Source organism: Equus quagga, chromosome 14 (genome assembly GCF_021613505.1).
Source record: "Equus quagga isolate Etosha38 chromosome 14, UCLA_HA_Equagga_1.0, whole genome shotgun sequence".
NCBI classification, from domain to species: domain Eukaryota; kingdom Metazoa; phylum Chordata; class Mammalia; order Perissodactyla; family Equidae; genus Equus; species Equus quagga.
The window spans coordinates 500,500-517,518 of NC_060280.1; positions in this window are offsets into that span (position 1 = coordinate 500,500).

A 17,019-nucleotide genomic window follows, 5' to 3' on the forward strand; every position below is an offset into this window, starting at 1 on the left:
ATATAAATTTTAGAGCAGGAACTGGGGTCTTTGGATCCCAGGGAGCCCCATGGACAGGCCTCAGGAGCTCAGGGACCCTGAGTTTCACATGAATGCACACGCATGCATTTTCCAGGGCCCGGGCGATGCTCAGGTCTCAGAAGGCTCTGCCACCCCCAAAATGTACAAACAAAAACACTCAGCTCTGTGCAAGGCTTTCTCTAAAGTCATAGTTAAAACTTTTAGGTTCATTGTTCAATTGCCTCTGTGACATATTAGTCTAATGATGACTTTTATGAAATTCCCTTTAAATGCTAAGTGTCTTCAAGCAAAGAAAGTCTCTCTAACTCAGTAACTTGCTCAGTAGACCTCATTGTACCGCTCTTTGCCCTGTAAATTTTGCAGCAGTCTTGGGCCAAAAGCCATAAAATCTGACCTGGACAAATCCATGTAGGAACAACCCTGCTGTTAATAGGGTCCCTGTGCTGTAAGTTCCATCCAGACAAAATGGAAAGTAGAAAGACAGCGAAAGATCATCCTCAGTCAGGTGACTATTGAAGAAGAGCATGAAAACAGAATTCAGAGTCTAGATTGCAAATCAGCTTCTACATCTCTGAGGTCTCCAACCACAGCACAGGTCAACGGTTGTTAAAATGCTCCCAGCGACTCTCCAGCCCTGTTTCATCACGACTGGAAATTACTGGGTTAATTTACATGTTTCCATGTTCGTTATTTAACTCCACCTGCACCCTGAGAACGGCAGCTCCAGCATTGCTCTTGGAGATTGTTGCAGCCTCAGTTGCCTAAGAAGCTGCTTGGAAATAGTATTTAATCAGGATCTTCAAGTGAACAAGTAAACTGACGAACAGCTGCTGCCCTGCTGGGCTCTCCTGGAAGCGCAGGTTGGAGCTGCTGTGCTAATTTTCAAAAGCTGTACGACCACACGCCCAAGTTCCCAAAGGAAGAACAAAGACAGAAAGATGCCTATTGAGAGTCACGACGCAGGCCTGTGGATCTCAGCCTCAGCAAGCCCTTAGCTCCAGTGTCGAGGGGCAACAATGACAAACGTCTTTTCCATTCCCCGATTACAGAATGGGAGAATGCTGCTTTTTTATTTTTAACCTCGTCTTCTGTTTTAGGATGACAAAATGCACCAGCATGTACCATGCGATGATTTCACCGTCTGACATAAGTGGAAGGGGTGGAGTGGAGACATGAAGCAGCTGCTAAGCTATTCATTGGCATCCTGACCCTGTTCCGACCCAAAATGGTCAGCAGCCTGTCCTCTTGGCCTGCCCTGCAGCCTGAAGCCAGGTAAGACAGCCAAGGCTCCAGAGGGAGAGGAGGCTGCCCCCCGCCCTCCGCTGACCCCTCTTCAGCACAGCCATGCTGTTTCTTGGACTCATAAATCCTGAGCCAGTATTTGATCCCACAAAGCAAGATTGCAGTTATCTGGGTGGATGGGCCTGTCACAGGGCCTGTAGACAAACCGCAGCCAGGCTGGGCCGTGCTGGATCATTAGTCACCAGGACAGAAGTTCTGCACTGGGTCAACTCCAGGGCCAGTCCAGCTCTGGCCTCAGACAGGGCCCCAGGAGGACAGCTCATTATTGTTCTCAGGAACTCAAAGTCAAGCCTTCCCATCGTTTTCGGATGTGAGGGGGGAGGTAGGTGAATAAATAAATCTCTTGTCTCTGTCTGCTGTGCTTCTCAAACTCTAATGTGCATAGCAATTATCCTAGAGAGTGTGTTCTAAATGCAGATTATCAGACTCCATCTCCAGAGATTCTGATTCAGTGGGTGTTGTTCTAAGAAAACTCTTAAAATCGACCATCAACCACCTTACACCCATCTGTGCCTCATCCCAAACATTGGTTTCTTACTGTATAGACATGGTTCCCATCCCGTCCACCCACCCCTGACCAGCCCCATATAGGAGGCTGGAGGACAGTGAGAAGTAGGGGGCTCTGGAATTTGGGCACAATTCAGTGCATACCTTCCTGCTTTAGGGACAGAAGGCAGCCTGCACTGAGCAGGACTGGGACCAAGGACGGGAGGGCAGAGCCTGGAGCCCCTGGCACTGGAAAGCAGGTCGGCTTTTGAAATGATGACACTGTGGGTAATAACAACGGTTACCATTATTGCACACTTCTACACTTCCACTTGCCAGGCCCCGTGCTGAGTGGTTTCTGTTCTTATCTCACATGACAACAGCCCTGTGTGATAGGTTCAACTGTCATGCCCATTTCTCAGATGAGGTACTGAGAGGTTAGGTGGCTTTCCAACCTCAGCAGTACAACTACAGAGAATGTGTTCTATACCTCATCTCCCCAGGTGTGGACTGAAGGACCAGCAGCAAAGGCATCTGTGATGGTTTTAAAAATATGTCCATGAATGTGTTGACTCGCTTCCTCTCAAGGAGTGGAGCTTACCCCTTTCACCTCTGTCTGGGCTGGAGTTAGGGACTTGCTTCCTATGAGTAGAATACTGCAGACTTGGGGTGGGTCCCTCCTGGGGTTACATGCAGAAAGGCTGTGGCTTCTAGCTTCCACCTTAGGGAGCTTGGTGAGCAGTCCTAGGGAGCCCACGTAGTGAGGAACCGGCTGAAAGCTGAAGGTCCAGTGCCCTCAGAGACTGCAGCCCACTCGACAGCTTGCTGGTCACTTCATGAAAAAGTGCAGGCCAGAATCACCCAGCTGAGCTGCTCCCAGATTCCTGACTCTCAGAAACTACGTGAGATAATCAATATTTTTTTTCCTATGGCTAGCTGTTGGGCTAGTTTGTTACACAGCCATAGATAACTAACATCATGTCATCTGGGAGCTCTTTAGAAATGCAGCCCTCACACAGACTTGCTGAAGCTGTGCTGCAGGAAGTTCCCCAGGAGACTCAGACGCACATGAACCCCTAAAAGCACTATTCTAAGCAACTCTGTTCTTCGTCAAATGAGGAGAGAGAGACCCATATATATCCCCAGGGAAGGTCATTTAAGATAGCCCAGCTGTGACCCTCCTTTCACTGTCTTTCTCACACCAGTAAGGAAAGCCAGCAGCCTCTGCCATTGCCCCTGCCCAGCTGCTATGTTGCTTGGTCTGCTGCGTGTCCTCCCCTTCCGCCCCCGACCCAGCACAGGACACATGTCTCTTTGCAGGAAAATCTGTGATGGTTTACGGGAAACAACTCAAGTGAGTGCTTTAGACGAGAACCCAAAGAGAGTCGTGGAGGCCAGATTATACACACATTGGAAAGTCTGGTTCATCTCCTTGATATGGGCCCACATGCCCCGGGGCGGGGGGGTCTCCCTGTTGGGGGTTCTTGGTGACTTCAAAGGCTGAGTGAACATACTAGAGAGGGAGTAGGGGGAGGGTGGGGGCTGTCTTGATTTCATGTTATGAACACAGGGTCACCAAATAGTTCCATTTGGCTGTAGTAAAATATAGGTGATGGAGGCTGGCCAGAAACACGGCTAAAAAGGTTGACTGGAGCCACACATCGCCACCTGCTCACACTACCGTTTGGTGCTCTGAAGTGGCCAAAGCCCTCCCAAGAATACCAGCGTGGGCTCCAGCAGAAAGAAAGAAACCTTCAGGCTGCTGGGGAACAGACTGGAGTGGGGCAGGGACAAGGGGCAGCGAGGGTTCTTGTGATAATCCAGGTGAGGTGGCTTGGACAGGCTGGCAGCAGTGGGGAAGGTGAGAAGTGGGCAGGCCGGGTAGATAATCTAAAAGAAACGCCCCTCAGTGTCCTCGCTGAGGCCAGTTCTCAGAGGACCCGTGTGCTCTGTGCGCCCCATGGCCCTGCAGTTCCTCTCATCACTGAGCAGATGGGATTGAGGAAGACACTTCCTCATCTACGGAGACACTGAGCCCGGGGACACCCCAGTGGAGGTGTTGTGGGCCACAGAGAGGTTTTGCTGGGACAGTGTGCTGGGGATCACATTGCCCCCAATGAAGGATGCACTCATTTAAGGGCGGATGGCATGTTAAATTTCATATAAACGGTTTCTTTCTGCTGGAGCCCCACGCTGGTATTCTGGGCAGGGCTTTGGCCACTTCAGAGTGCCAGATGGTAGCGTGAGCAGGTGGCGATATGTGGCTCCAGTCAATCTTTTTAGCTGTGTTTCTGGCTAATCTCCATCACCTATATTTTACTACAGACAAATGGAACTATCTTCCCTTCTGCAAACACGTTGTGGGTTTCACACCCAGACCTCTGAACACATGACTCCCTCTGCCTGCAGGCTCCTCTGCCTTTTCAAACGGCTCACTTCCACTCACTCTTCACTTCTTGGCTAATGTATCGCCTCCTCTGGGAAGCCACCGTGGATTCCTGCAGATTGGGCCAGGTGTCCCTCCTCTGTGCCCTGATACCCCTGCACACCGGTCACCATGCCTAATTGCTGATGCTCTTCTCTCCCTGCCAGACTGGACGCTGTGAGGCCGGGATCTGGTTCTGCTCCATTTATTAGAGTTTCTGGTGCAGAGTAGGTGCTCCACACACATTAGCTGAAGAAATGCGTGAAAGAATACTCCCTGTGCCTGGAGGTGACATGCCCTGCACACGTGCAGTGAAGGGTCATGGAATGGACTGGTGCCTGCTGACCATTTCTCTGCAGAGGCTGGAAAGGAAGCCCCTGGAACCCAGAAGAAACCCTCCCTGGATCCCTCCCTCTCCCCCTGGAGCCACGCAGGCTTGCTGGGGCCCTGCTTCCATACGCTGTGGCTTCGCTCCCTCCTCTTGACTTGATAAATAGAACTGAACTCTGGTCTGAAAGGTGCTGGCTTATTGATTCGAAAGCTGGCAACAGTGACCCCAGCACAGAAACACTTCCTGGGGATCAGATAACCGGCCCTCTCAGCACTCATCAATCTGCAGCCCGGCCACAGGCCCACTCACTCCAGGACTCACTCCTGAACCCTAACCCTGAGCCCCCTGGGCTGGGGTTGGCCCCAATAATTTACTATCGTCTTGATTTCCCAGGGGTGTGATTTAGAAGGGCTTGCTGTTTGAGGCAAAACACAGCAATAGCATGGTTCACTCAAGGCTCTGAGTGGTGCTTCTTTCATTTAGTGAAAATAATAATCCCATATCAAAAAAACAGATTTTCTTATCTGGGTCATATAAAAAGCCAGAGATAACCATTGATATCTTCACTTCAAAGCTCAGGAAAGTTGAATACCTTGCTGTAGATTGTCCTGTTGTCAAGGATACAATCCTAGATGAAAATAACAGATTTAACAGTCATAACAATGGTTTGTAGTCTTTATTGTGTGTCAGGCCCTGCATTTAGTACTTCATGTAGGTAATCTGATTCAGTTGTCACACAGTGCTTATAGATTATGTATTACCACTAGTCTCACCTGACACTGGCAGACATTGAAACCTGGAAAAGTGCGAAACTGGCTCAGGATTATGAGGCAAGTGCTGGGTAGCGCCCGTGTCCAACCTCACCAGCTCAACCCTGAACCGGTTCTGTAGTCACCGCTTTGTGAACCCCAGTAGGGCAGGAACCACATCCACCTTGCCCTCTGCAGCATTCTCGCTGCTGGCACAGAGCTCGCAGAGGACGGGCACTCAACAAAGAGTTGTAAAATGAAAGCCCAAGTGTGGCGTTCATTCTGACCTTCTGTCCTGCCTTGAACAGAGAGAAGGCAGATCTGTGCCACATGTCAAGAGGTCCGTTGGGCCCTTTCCCACCACCGCCGAGGCTGTTCGCCTTCCGAACCTCAGGTAGGTCAACATCAGAAGGGTCACAGTCAGTGCCATTTATCAGGTGCTCCCTGCTCCCGCAGCACCGTGCAGGCCTCAGACTTTGATGGGATCCGCCACTCCACCCTGCAAGGGAGGCACTGTTACTTCTGCCAGAAAGCAGCTGTGGCTTGGAGGGCTGTGATGTGGCCGCTGCCGCACCGCAACTTGCGGCTGAGCTGAGATCGGAGCGCACGTTAATGCCAAAGGCAGACTCCACAAAGTCTCTCTCTCTTTTAAAACAGCTTTATTGAGACATAAGAAACCACACAATGTGCCCATTTAATGTTTAAAATTCAATGGCTTTTAGTATAGTCACAGAGTTGTGCAGCCATCACCACAATCAATTTCAGAACACTTCATTACACTGTGGCTACCTCCCACCCCAACACCGCCAGACCCGTCACCCTCAGCAACCGCCAGTCTGTGCTCTGTCTGTGGGTTTGCCTGTTCTGGACAGTTCATGTAAATGGGCTCATGCAATAGGCGGCCCTTTGTGATGGGCTTCCTTCACTGAGCGTGATGTCGTCAACGTTTGTCTATGTTGCAGTGTGGATCAGTCCTTCATTCCTTTTTATTGCCCCATAATATCTCTTGTATAGATATCCTGCATTTTATGTATCCATTCATCAGCTGACAGACATTTGGGTCGTTTCTGATGTTGTCTCTCTCATCCACCCTGTTTTCCTCCCAGGGATGTTCTGAAGACCAAATAAAAATTAGACAAGAAAGCAGTTTCTAACTCTAAAGTGCTGTGCGAGTAGGAGGCAGCAGTTTTTATTGAGCTGATGGAAACAAATGAGGGCAGGTTGGTTTGTGTTTGTTTACTTGTCTCCAGAGAAGCACAGTGAATCCAGCAGCAGTAGTTGGAAACCCGTCCAGGAATCAGAACTGTTTATGTTCTTATCACTGCTAGTGCCTCTGCAGCATGCCATTCTGTGGTAATAGTTTCTATCTCAACTTTTATTTTTTGCTGTAAAGCAAATGATAGCAAGTGGCTCTTTAAGGGAATGGTTTTTACTCGGAGTGATTCAAAAGTCTGGCATCTAACTTTTATGGAAAACAGATCTATCTTCTGCCACTAAACTAGGGAATTGTTGACTGGAAATAATCTTACTAAACCAATTAAAAAAACTCTTCATGGATCTTTCTCATCAGCAGTTCAGCAATTCATATATCTTGCAGATATCAGAAGGAGCTAATCGTGTGTGTTACTAAGGAGTCCACTGTGTGTACTGTGTAAACACACTGAGACGAATCCAAGAAGAAAGCCAGGGCAGTCAGGAAACTCACATCCTCTTTTCTTCCTTATCCTGGGGTGAAATGAAACAGAAGTGGGAGACTATGTTCTTTTCTCCATCTTAATTTGGCAAACTAGGAATTGTTTCAACTAAGTCCTGTAACGATTGCATAGGCTGCACAAATATTCCTCGTACATAACACAGTTTGGGGTGAGGTTTCTCAGCAGCCAGTCTGAAGGCAGTATCCCTGTAAAATCTTCCCTGTTTTCAGCAAGAGGCTGCTTGCACTGTTTTCAAAGGGGCCTGTACACAGTTCAACAGATTTATTGACTGCTGACTGCGTCTGGCAAAGGACATGGAGACAGACCTATAGAGAGGTACCAGCCAGAGCATGAAAATGTGATCTGCAGAAGAGGAAGAAAGGACTAGAGCGGGGGGGGGGCGGGGGTGGTAAGGGGGAGAAAAAGAGAGAAAGAGAAAAGGAGAGGGACACAGAGAAAGGGAGAGAGAGTCTGTGTTGGGACAGCAAGCAGGAGGCCAAGATGTGCGGGAAACGCTAACAGCTAATGTTTCTGTTTATACATCCACTGTTTGCTCAACACTGTGCTAAACACTTTGTGCACATTTTCTCACCCATCACCACTGTTTAGTAATGGCACCCACCACAAGTGGACTCCTCAAGTGGGTATCATTAGGAGCCCCCCTTTTCAGTGGGGACTTCCTCAAGTCTTACCTTCAGTAAGTGACAGAATTCAGGCCATGTTCTTAACTCCTGCCCTAAACCACCTTGCAATCAAACAGAAACCAGTCTACTCAGGATGCTCTGTCTCACAAAGTAGATATGATTTTTTTTTAAAGGAAAATGAATTTTCTCACTGCAAGTTACACAATTTAGCTGTGAAATCTGAGTGTTGAATATGAAAAGATCCGAGTTTTACATTTTTACCATTTGAGCATTCTTGGGATGGACATGTGATTTCCATGGCCTTAGGCGAGGCCGGAAGAGGGGACTTTTTCCCGGACACTTCCACGCCCGCCCCTTGTGCAGTGTTCAGGGCAGCCAGCCCCTTCCCCACCACCTTCCCAGTCACAGCCAGGCTGCCCATTTCCTCCAAGCTGTCCTCTGCCCCAGATCTGAGATCCGTTTCCTTAGGTAACAGAGGAGGTAGGCTGGAGAGCTGGGAAAGACTCCAGACACTATCTAGTCTAACCCTCCCACTGTGCAGATGAGGGAAACTGAGGCCCAGAGAAGGGAACCACCCCAACTCACAGAGCTGGATAACAGTCTCTGATGAATTGCCCCTTCTTGTGTGTAACTGTGTTGGTTTTGGAGAAACCTGAAAGGGGCGGACAGAATCCCCCACATCTGGGAATGAAGACCACTGGAGCTTCTCGAGATGATTTAGGGTTGCTCAACAGCATTAACTTCTCTGTCAATCCTCCTGGTTTAGGTCAAGGAGATAATTTCCATTTGGCCTTGTCTTTAACACCTAACACTTGGTCATCTCTCTTTTTAACAAAGAGAGAACATAGCTCAGGCCAGGAGCCTCTGACAGGCAACTAACCAGCTAGTCTAATCATATGTTTTGTTTTCATTGTAGTTGTTATTATGCCTCTATTTATGGTAAATGATACTGGCATCCCATTTACAGTACCCATAAAAAGTTTCCCCTAAAATATATCTATTTATGTTTTTAAAAATTGATCTAAACTGTTAAGCAAATAACATTGCAGATGGTTCACAATATGACACAAATCTTCATAATGGTAAGCAAATGACTTAAAAGCAGGAGATATCGCCGTAAACCATTTGAGTGGCAAAGAGTAATGATCTGGGCCCTAGACAGGCCCCTGAGGGGGCGTGTCTCAGATCACACCGCCTCAGTTGTGCTGACTTCGGGAAGGGTCATCCTTGTGTGAGGATTGGGGGTCGACTCAGGTTGATGAGTGACTCATCTTGTCCATCCCCTGCCCCACGGTTCTGCCATGCCCACGGTCTGGCTTCTCTCTAGTGAGCCCATTCCTTCCTCTGCCCCTCACTTGCCACTTTTCCCTCCAGTCCTGCAATGACCTCCACATTCCCCTCTCTTCTCCCTAAAGACTGACACTAAAGATGCCAGATAACCCACAGGGAGTTCCTTCACACTGAAGACTGGCGATTAACTGCAGCCCCTGACCAGCCCTGGGGGGAAAGTGCCATGGGGAGCAGGACAGCGACGCCGTCTGGGGGCTCCTGGCTCTGCCTCTCAGCAACTTGATGGGCTTCATGAGCAAATCGCTGCCCTCTCTAGGCCTCAGTTTCCTCATATTTACAACAGTTGTCCCACCAGCCCAGAGAACTCTGAGTTCAAATGGTCTTGTCCTCCATTTATCTCACCTCTCTGCTCAGAGGGAAGGAGGAAGAAGGAGAAAGGAAATGGTGAGGAAAACCAGAGTTTGCTGATCTGTGAAATGCAAGAGACGTGTAGCCAATTAGAGGACCAGAGTTATAGGGTTGTTGTGAGCATAATGTCTGAAAAGTCTTACAACAATGCCTAGTACACAGTAGGTGCCCAAATGTGGCAGCTAGTCTCATTGTCATGGGCCTGCTGAAGACCCGAGCCAGCTTCTAGCGACTGTGCAGGACACTGACGGGGATGCTGAGGGGCGCGGGCTGCATGCAGGTCGCTGTTGGTGGAGTCGCACCTTAGCCCAGACTGGCCTCTGTCAGGACTGGATGGAGAATGGGCCTCTTCCTCTCCTCTGAGCCTGAGCAGGGACAGAGGGCACAGTCAGAAAAATAACACCAGGAAGAGAGAGAGGGGATTGGGAGCCCCTGTGTGGAAAAATGATGAGGAGCCAGTCAAAGGTCAGGAAATCAATTTTTTTCTCCTTACAGATCTATAAGTTTAGAGGCTTGTAAAGGTCAACGTCGTCCTTTTAAAGTACCTCCAGGATTTACATCCTGAGTAACACTTGATTTCCTCCATGGTAAACATGAAGATCCAATTAGTTTTCTCTATAATTCAAAGAGATCCAAGAAACAGGGACCTTTCCGGTGGGGAGTTAGCTTGGCTATAAAGTTTCTTGCTGCACTATTCTGAGGATGAACTTTAATCCATATCTTATCTCCTGCTTGAAAATGAACATCCCTTCTCTTCTTATCATCATGTTTCTGCTTTCTTTTTCACTTTTTTCCCCCTTTCCTTAGGAGCCTTGGCCATATTCCTTTTTGGCAGTTAGAGTAAATTCTTCATACTTAGTTATTTGCTGCACTCAGTTACCTTAAGAATTTTTCTCCTTGACTTGACTCCAGAAGGCATTTTAAGGTCCTGTCAAAGCAGAATGTTGCTGGAACCCAAGCTTTCTGGGCCCTGATTCTAGGTCTTTTACAGAGACGGGAAGTGGTGATCACTGGATATTTCTCTTTTTTATGGCATCCTTGACCAGGGATGAAATCACCGAGGCAGCCGTTCCATGAACCCTGTTTACAGAGGCTGCTTCTCAGTCTCTGGGTTTCTCCCTTCTCCTCTGGGTTTGCTAATCCACCCTGGTCTTTTGTGGGGGACTTCGGGGTGAGGTGGGCATTGCCAAGTACAGACACCTCGAGGGCAGCCTTGTCCTTATGCTGGGCCGTGGTGCTGGTGTGCTGTCCTGGACAGGCTAGTCCTGGATTCCTGGATAAGGGGACGTGGTGTCCTTCATGGCCTTTCAGAGAGAGGAGAATCACTAGCACTTTAAGTGCCCCAGGCCCTTCTGAAAGGCAGAACTGAGCTTTGTAAGAGGTCTGTGTGTGAGCTAAAGAGTTGTAGAGCCTTCTTGGAAATCTGGAAGAATCTTATTTTGCTCTCTTTTGACCAAAAGAAGGAGTGGGCTGTTCAACAATAAGATGGTGTCTAGTACAAGAATCATTCGGAAGATTTGGCAGGAGACATCGGTCCTCTCCAGCACGCTTCCTAGCTGACTGGGGATTCCTGATGATCATAATAACCAGCATCTGCAGAGCATTTACTATGAAGAGGCTCTGTTAGAGGCACTTTATGTGCATTACCTCATCTAATCTCAGAGCCTCCCTACGAGACAGATACTATTATCATCTCCATTTTACATCCACAGAAACCAAGGCATAGACAGGTTAAGTAGCTTGCCCAGAGCCCAGTGCAGTCAGTGGAAGGGCACATGTGCCAGTTGGATACGTCGTTTTTCCTTCAGTGAAGAAAAGGATGGATGGACACGCACTGCCTACTGCAGCTGAGATGTGGTGTGTTGCTTTTGCCTCTTAAAAGGCTGCCATTTGATCATCCTCTTTGCCTGTTGCCTGGCAGTCCAGATGGAAGAATATCATCAGAATGCATTCCGAAGTTGCAAAAAACAGAAAATCCAACTCAAGCTGACTTTAATAGAGGAGCTTTATGGGCTCATTTAATGGCAAATCCAAAACTAGGGATCCAGGACCTGGATGACATTACTTAGTTTCTGTCTGTCTTTCGGTTCTGCCTTTTGTGGCATCTGCTTCTTCTACTTCATGGTGGCAAAATGTCTGTATCATTGTAGGCTTCATATGTGAGCAGCTGAGAAGGAAAGAGAGCACTTCTTTTCTAGCATTCCAAGCAAGAATTCAAAGATTCACCCTGGTTGAACAGCTTAAGTCGCAATAACCCTTGAATCAATCCCCACTCAAGGCCAGGGGAGTGGACTTGACTGACTTAAGCCAACCAATGACCAACTCTGGAAATGGGGCCAGACTCTGCTTCCACTGGCTACCCGGGATTCAAAGGGACATGGGCATACAAGGAAAATCTGGGTGCAGCCAGGAACGCGAGAGCATAGAATGGTTGCTGGGTAAATAATTCACATCTTTGAATTATTTAAAGATAAAGCATGTCTTTTGTTAAAAGTGATAGAACGTCCAACAACTGAAGTGTAGGAGATTTGTAATTTCACTTAACAGGAAATGGGAAGGCAGGCCATTTCAGTTGGTGTAGTGGCTCAGTGATGTCCCCAGTGACCAGGACTTTTTCTGCTTTGTCATATGCACTGTTTCAGCAATGGTTACAAATGGCTGCCAGAGCTCCACACATTACATTCTCAAATGTGACCCAATCAGGAAGGCAGCAGGAAGGACGGAAACAAAAGGGCTCTCTTCCCATGCATCTTGTCTTTTACTATGGTAGGAAAATATCCCCTCCAATCCCCCAGCCATCTCTCTCTTCCACCCAGCTGGCCTTTTAACTGGATCATATGGCCACTGCTACCTGAAGAGGAGGCTGGGAAAGTGAATACCTGGAATTTTCAGTCTCTGTAGTGGGAAGCTGGCAAGGAAAAAGTAGATTGAGAATGGCCTTGGATAGTCATCCAATAACGTCTTGTTCTGGTAATTTTGCACTAACAAAGTGGAGGCCATGTACTAAGATTTTGCTAATGCCCATTACAGAAGATATTACTAAGATCTGGCTTTAGGTCTTTTTAGCAAAACTCAGACTCACAGATAATTAGCTTTCATCCATACGATCTTCAAATAGAAAGTTCAATGTAGCATTAGGTATTCAAGTGTTGACATCAGTGAGAGGTTTATCAGAAGCAAATTTAGCCATCAGCCTACTTCACATTGTCAGCAGTAAGTGAACACCTCATACCTAATTAAAAATCAGATGTCCAAAGTAGGCTTATAAAAATTGGAAATTCCAATATGGACTGTTAATTAATCTGATTTGTTTTTTCTAGATGGCAAAAATCTTTCTCTACTAATTAATTGCCTAATCTTCAGGGCTATAAGTTCAGTCTCAAAGTACATTACAAATATCCTATCACTCAATAAATTGCAGCTAGTATCAGCAAAATATTTTTGGCTTATTTGAGGATTGGAGCAATGAGGCCAAGAAAGTGACTCAATAGATTAGAGAAACGGTAGAGTGAAAGATGCTGAGAACAGTCTGATCACACACATACATCCATTATGTTTTCAGTTTTGAACTATTCCAACTTTGGACATTTTTTTTCCTGCTGACTTCCTTTGAAAAATGACATGAGCAAATTTTTCACTGCAGTTGGAAGCAGACTCTGTTAGAAGAAAGAGGCCAATACCCGGGGAAACTGTGACAAATGAATCTGCTAGGAGGGAAGAAAACCTTAAAACATTCAGAAAGCTAAGGACCCAGGAGTAATTGCAGTTTGGCTGGGCAGGGCCAGTGCAGACTTACATTTAGCACTGACTCACAACCAACATTTCATGGTGCTTTAGCATTTATGAGGCATTTTTACTTACACTGCCAATTGGCCCAGGCTCTAATAAATCTCCACTAGAGCAGATTTGGTATGTACAGTTATACTGGGATGTAATAGGTATTATTTTTGGCAGCCCAGAAGTTTATTCCCATCTTCCCTTTTCTGGCAGCAACTCAGGCCTGGCCAATCATAGCACCCATTCACCTGAACCCAGGGAGGTCCAATCAGGATCTTCCCTGGGGCATTTGATGTATAGCAACATGCCTCCCCACCCACCTCATCAGCATCCTGTACTGCCGAGCTGGAAGGTGAGACTGGTGCTATAGATGAGGACAATGGAGATGGTGATAGATTAGAGACACTTTTGGACCCAGAATCAGTTTCTGCCTGAAGCCAGACCCCTTGGGACGTCCTAGTTAGGTGAGCCAAAAACTTCTGAGTCTCGCTTAGCTAGGTTGGGTTGAGTATCTGTCACTGCATTAAGAGTCCTGAGCGATACTGCCATCTACACAAGCTACAATGCATCTGTGCAGGTTCAGCTCGAATTGAGCCTCTGTGATGAAGTTTCCCTGCCTGAAGACTCTCACCCTGCCCTTCCTCTTCGCCTGTGCTAAACAGTTGGCACAGTGTTGAGTGCAGTCGCTATATTCTCTAATTTTCTCAAAAGTCTTTTCAGTTGTATTATAGAGTCTTGTGGGAATGGATAATACAGTCCCCAGTTAATAAACAGAAGTTCTGAAAGTTTTTTTGGAAGTCCTTTGGTTAGAACTTGAAATACATGTCTCCAGAGAAATAATATAAACAATGGTTAAATCCCCAGGCTAGGTCACAAAAACCTATTTCAAGAAAATGTGAAACGAGCAGAGAAGAATAGAGGAGCCATGCAGAAAACTACTGCTTGGGAAAAAGTAAGTTTGATTTGAGAAAACAAGGTGGTAGAAGCAGACTTGAAGCCAGGTACCTGAGGGGTACTGTAGATATTACACCAGTTTGCTGTTTTTCCTGTTTAACTTGAGCGGTGACTCAGGGAACTGGAGGATTTGTGAGCTTGTTTTGCAGAAGAGAATGCCTTTGGGGAGGTTGCTATCACTGATGGCTTATCAGTAGTGACCCCTTTGCTTCTCCGAAGCTCCTCCTGCCAAGCCCCCTAGCTCTATAAACCCCCCTGCTTTCTGTTCTTGGGGAGGCAGATTTGCAGGAACCCCAGGCTCCCATCTACTCATTTTGGCCAATTTGAATAAATCTTTCTCCATCCCTAAGCACTGATGTCTCAGTGTTTGGCTTGCTGGGCACTGGGCACACAAACTTGAGATTAAGAGGTTCAGTATCAGACTTTTCTGGACTATCCGGAGGAGCTTTAGAGTTGTGTTGGTCTTCTTTTTTAAAAATTAGTGTTGCTTTTTACCAAACTTATTCTATGAGGTTTATCACAAAAAATAGCAGTTTCCAAACCACTCTGCCACCTCAATTTTCTGCTTCTTGGAGGTAATTGCTTTTAAATCTTTCAGTTGTTTATTTTGGTATTTAACACATACTCCCAGGCCACTTCTTGATTTTCCTCTTTTAGGCATTATCTATTGGTTTCCATTAAGGTGTGTAAGGATTTAGCTTTCATCGTTACTTGCCCACCCTGGTACACACCACTCACACCTTCATCTTCTTGATGCAATTCTATTATAACTTTGGTTAGATCAATATTTAGTGTGGTTAAAGAGAAAAACCACACGCCCAAAATGGTGTCACTTGTGCTAAAGCCCATGATACCAAACTTAGATCTAAAATGTGACCTGATTAGTGTTTCAATCTTCCTCAAAGATGTAATCTTAATCAACAAGTTTAGAATTTTCTGATCAGCACCAACACCAGTAAGGTAATCTGTCAGTGGGCTCTCTCCATCCCACAGAGAAAGAAGAGGAAATCTGTATGATAAATCCCTGCTGTTCCCTTACCCAAAAAAGAAGATGTCCTGGCCTGAAACAATCCTTTTTCTTTTGTGAGGAAGATTGGCCCTGTGCTAACACCTACTGCCAATCTTCCACTTTTTGCTTGAGGACATGTAGGTCTGTGCCTGGGATATGAATCCACGAACCCTAGGCCTCCGAAGCAGAGTGTGCGAACTTAACCACTATGCCACCAGGTCGGTCCCTGTTCTTTCTTTTGCTAATAGTTCCCTTGCCCACCCTCTTCCTATAACAAGCTTCCATTTCTCCAACCCCTTGGAGAGCCCTTCCAGTTGTTAGATGGGATGCTGCCTGATTCATGAATCACCCAATAAGGCCAATTAGAGCTTCAAAATTACTCGGTTGAATTTTGTTTTGCCTTGCTCTTGAGTTGGTTTTCTTGCTTCCTGAATCCCAACTTTCCTCCTTCTTGCTTCACTCCCTAGTTTTGGTGGCGTACTTTCTCCTCTAGCAGATTTTTGTTTCTTTTGATAAACATAACATAAAATTTACCATTTTAACTATTTTTAAGTGTACAATTCAGTGTCATTAAGTATATTCACATTATCATGCAACCATCACAACTATCCATCTCTAGAACTCTTTCATCATCCCAAACTGAAACTCTGAACAACTCCCCATTCTCACCTCCCTGCAGCCCCTGGTAACCAACACTCTAGTTTCTATGTACTTAACTATTCCAGTTACCTCATATAAGTGGAATCACACAGTATCTGTCCTTAAGAAAGGGTGTATGAGAAGATGCATATCTAAAAATGTCTTTTTTTCTCACTTACTGATATTTTGGGCAGATACATCACTCTGGGTTGGATGTAATTTTCCCTTTTAATTTTGAAGGTCCTGCTTCAGTATGATACATCAGTTAGGAGAATGGACTCTGGAGCCAGACTGCCTGGTTCAAATCCCAGCTCTACCGTTTATTACCTGTGTGACTTAGGCAAGTTACTTTGCCCTTTGTACCTCAGATTTTTCATCTGTAAAACTGAGATAATAATAGTCCCTATTTCACAGGGCCGTTTTGAGGATGAATAGTAAAGCACTTAAAATAGTACAATACAGTTAAAAGTCTACCCTAAATATTAGCTACTATTGCCTTCCAACCTTTAGAGTTGCTGTCGAAAAGTCTGAAGCTGTTTTGATTCTTGATCCTTTCTAGGTCACTAATTTCTTTTTCTTTAGAAGTGGTTAAAATCCATTTGTACCAATATTCTGAAATTTCACAATAACGTTCCTTCGGGTAGATTTATTTTCAACCATTGTTCTGGGCACTCAAGAGGTCCTTTTAATCAGGAAACTCATGTCCTTCAATTTGGAGAAATCCAATTAATTATTTATTTAATGACAGCCTCCTCTCCATTTTTTTCTGTCCTCTCTTTCTAGAACTCCTATCATTTAGTTGATCAGGTCTGTCCTTTATTTTCATATATTTTTCACCTCTATCTTTCTCTTTGTCATTTTTTCGTATATTTAATGTCCAAGAGCTTGACCTTATTCTCATTTTCTTTTCTTTTTTTTAAATAGCCTGTTCTTGTTTCATGGATGCAAATATTTTTTTCTCTTTCTGAGAATTTTAATGAAAGAACACAGCTGGTTTTCTTCTCCCTTTATAGGCTTGGTTTTCTTGTTTGTTCTTGGCTCATCTTTAACATGAGAATCCTTCTTCTAACATCTGGTGATTTTTGGTGTCTGCCACATGGGGCAGAAAAAATCTGATTGGAGCTCTGTGTGTGTGGATGGAGTTTGTCAACTATGGGCCTCCCCACAGGGTGATTATTGGACCTGATCAGGAGCCCCTCACGTCAGCATCTTTTCTCTTTTCTCTTTGGCTGGTGAGATTGACCAGAGGAGAATCTTGCAATCTCCTCTGTGGACAGTGTATGTCAGGCT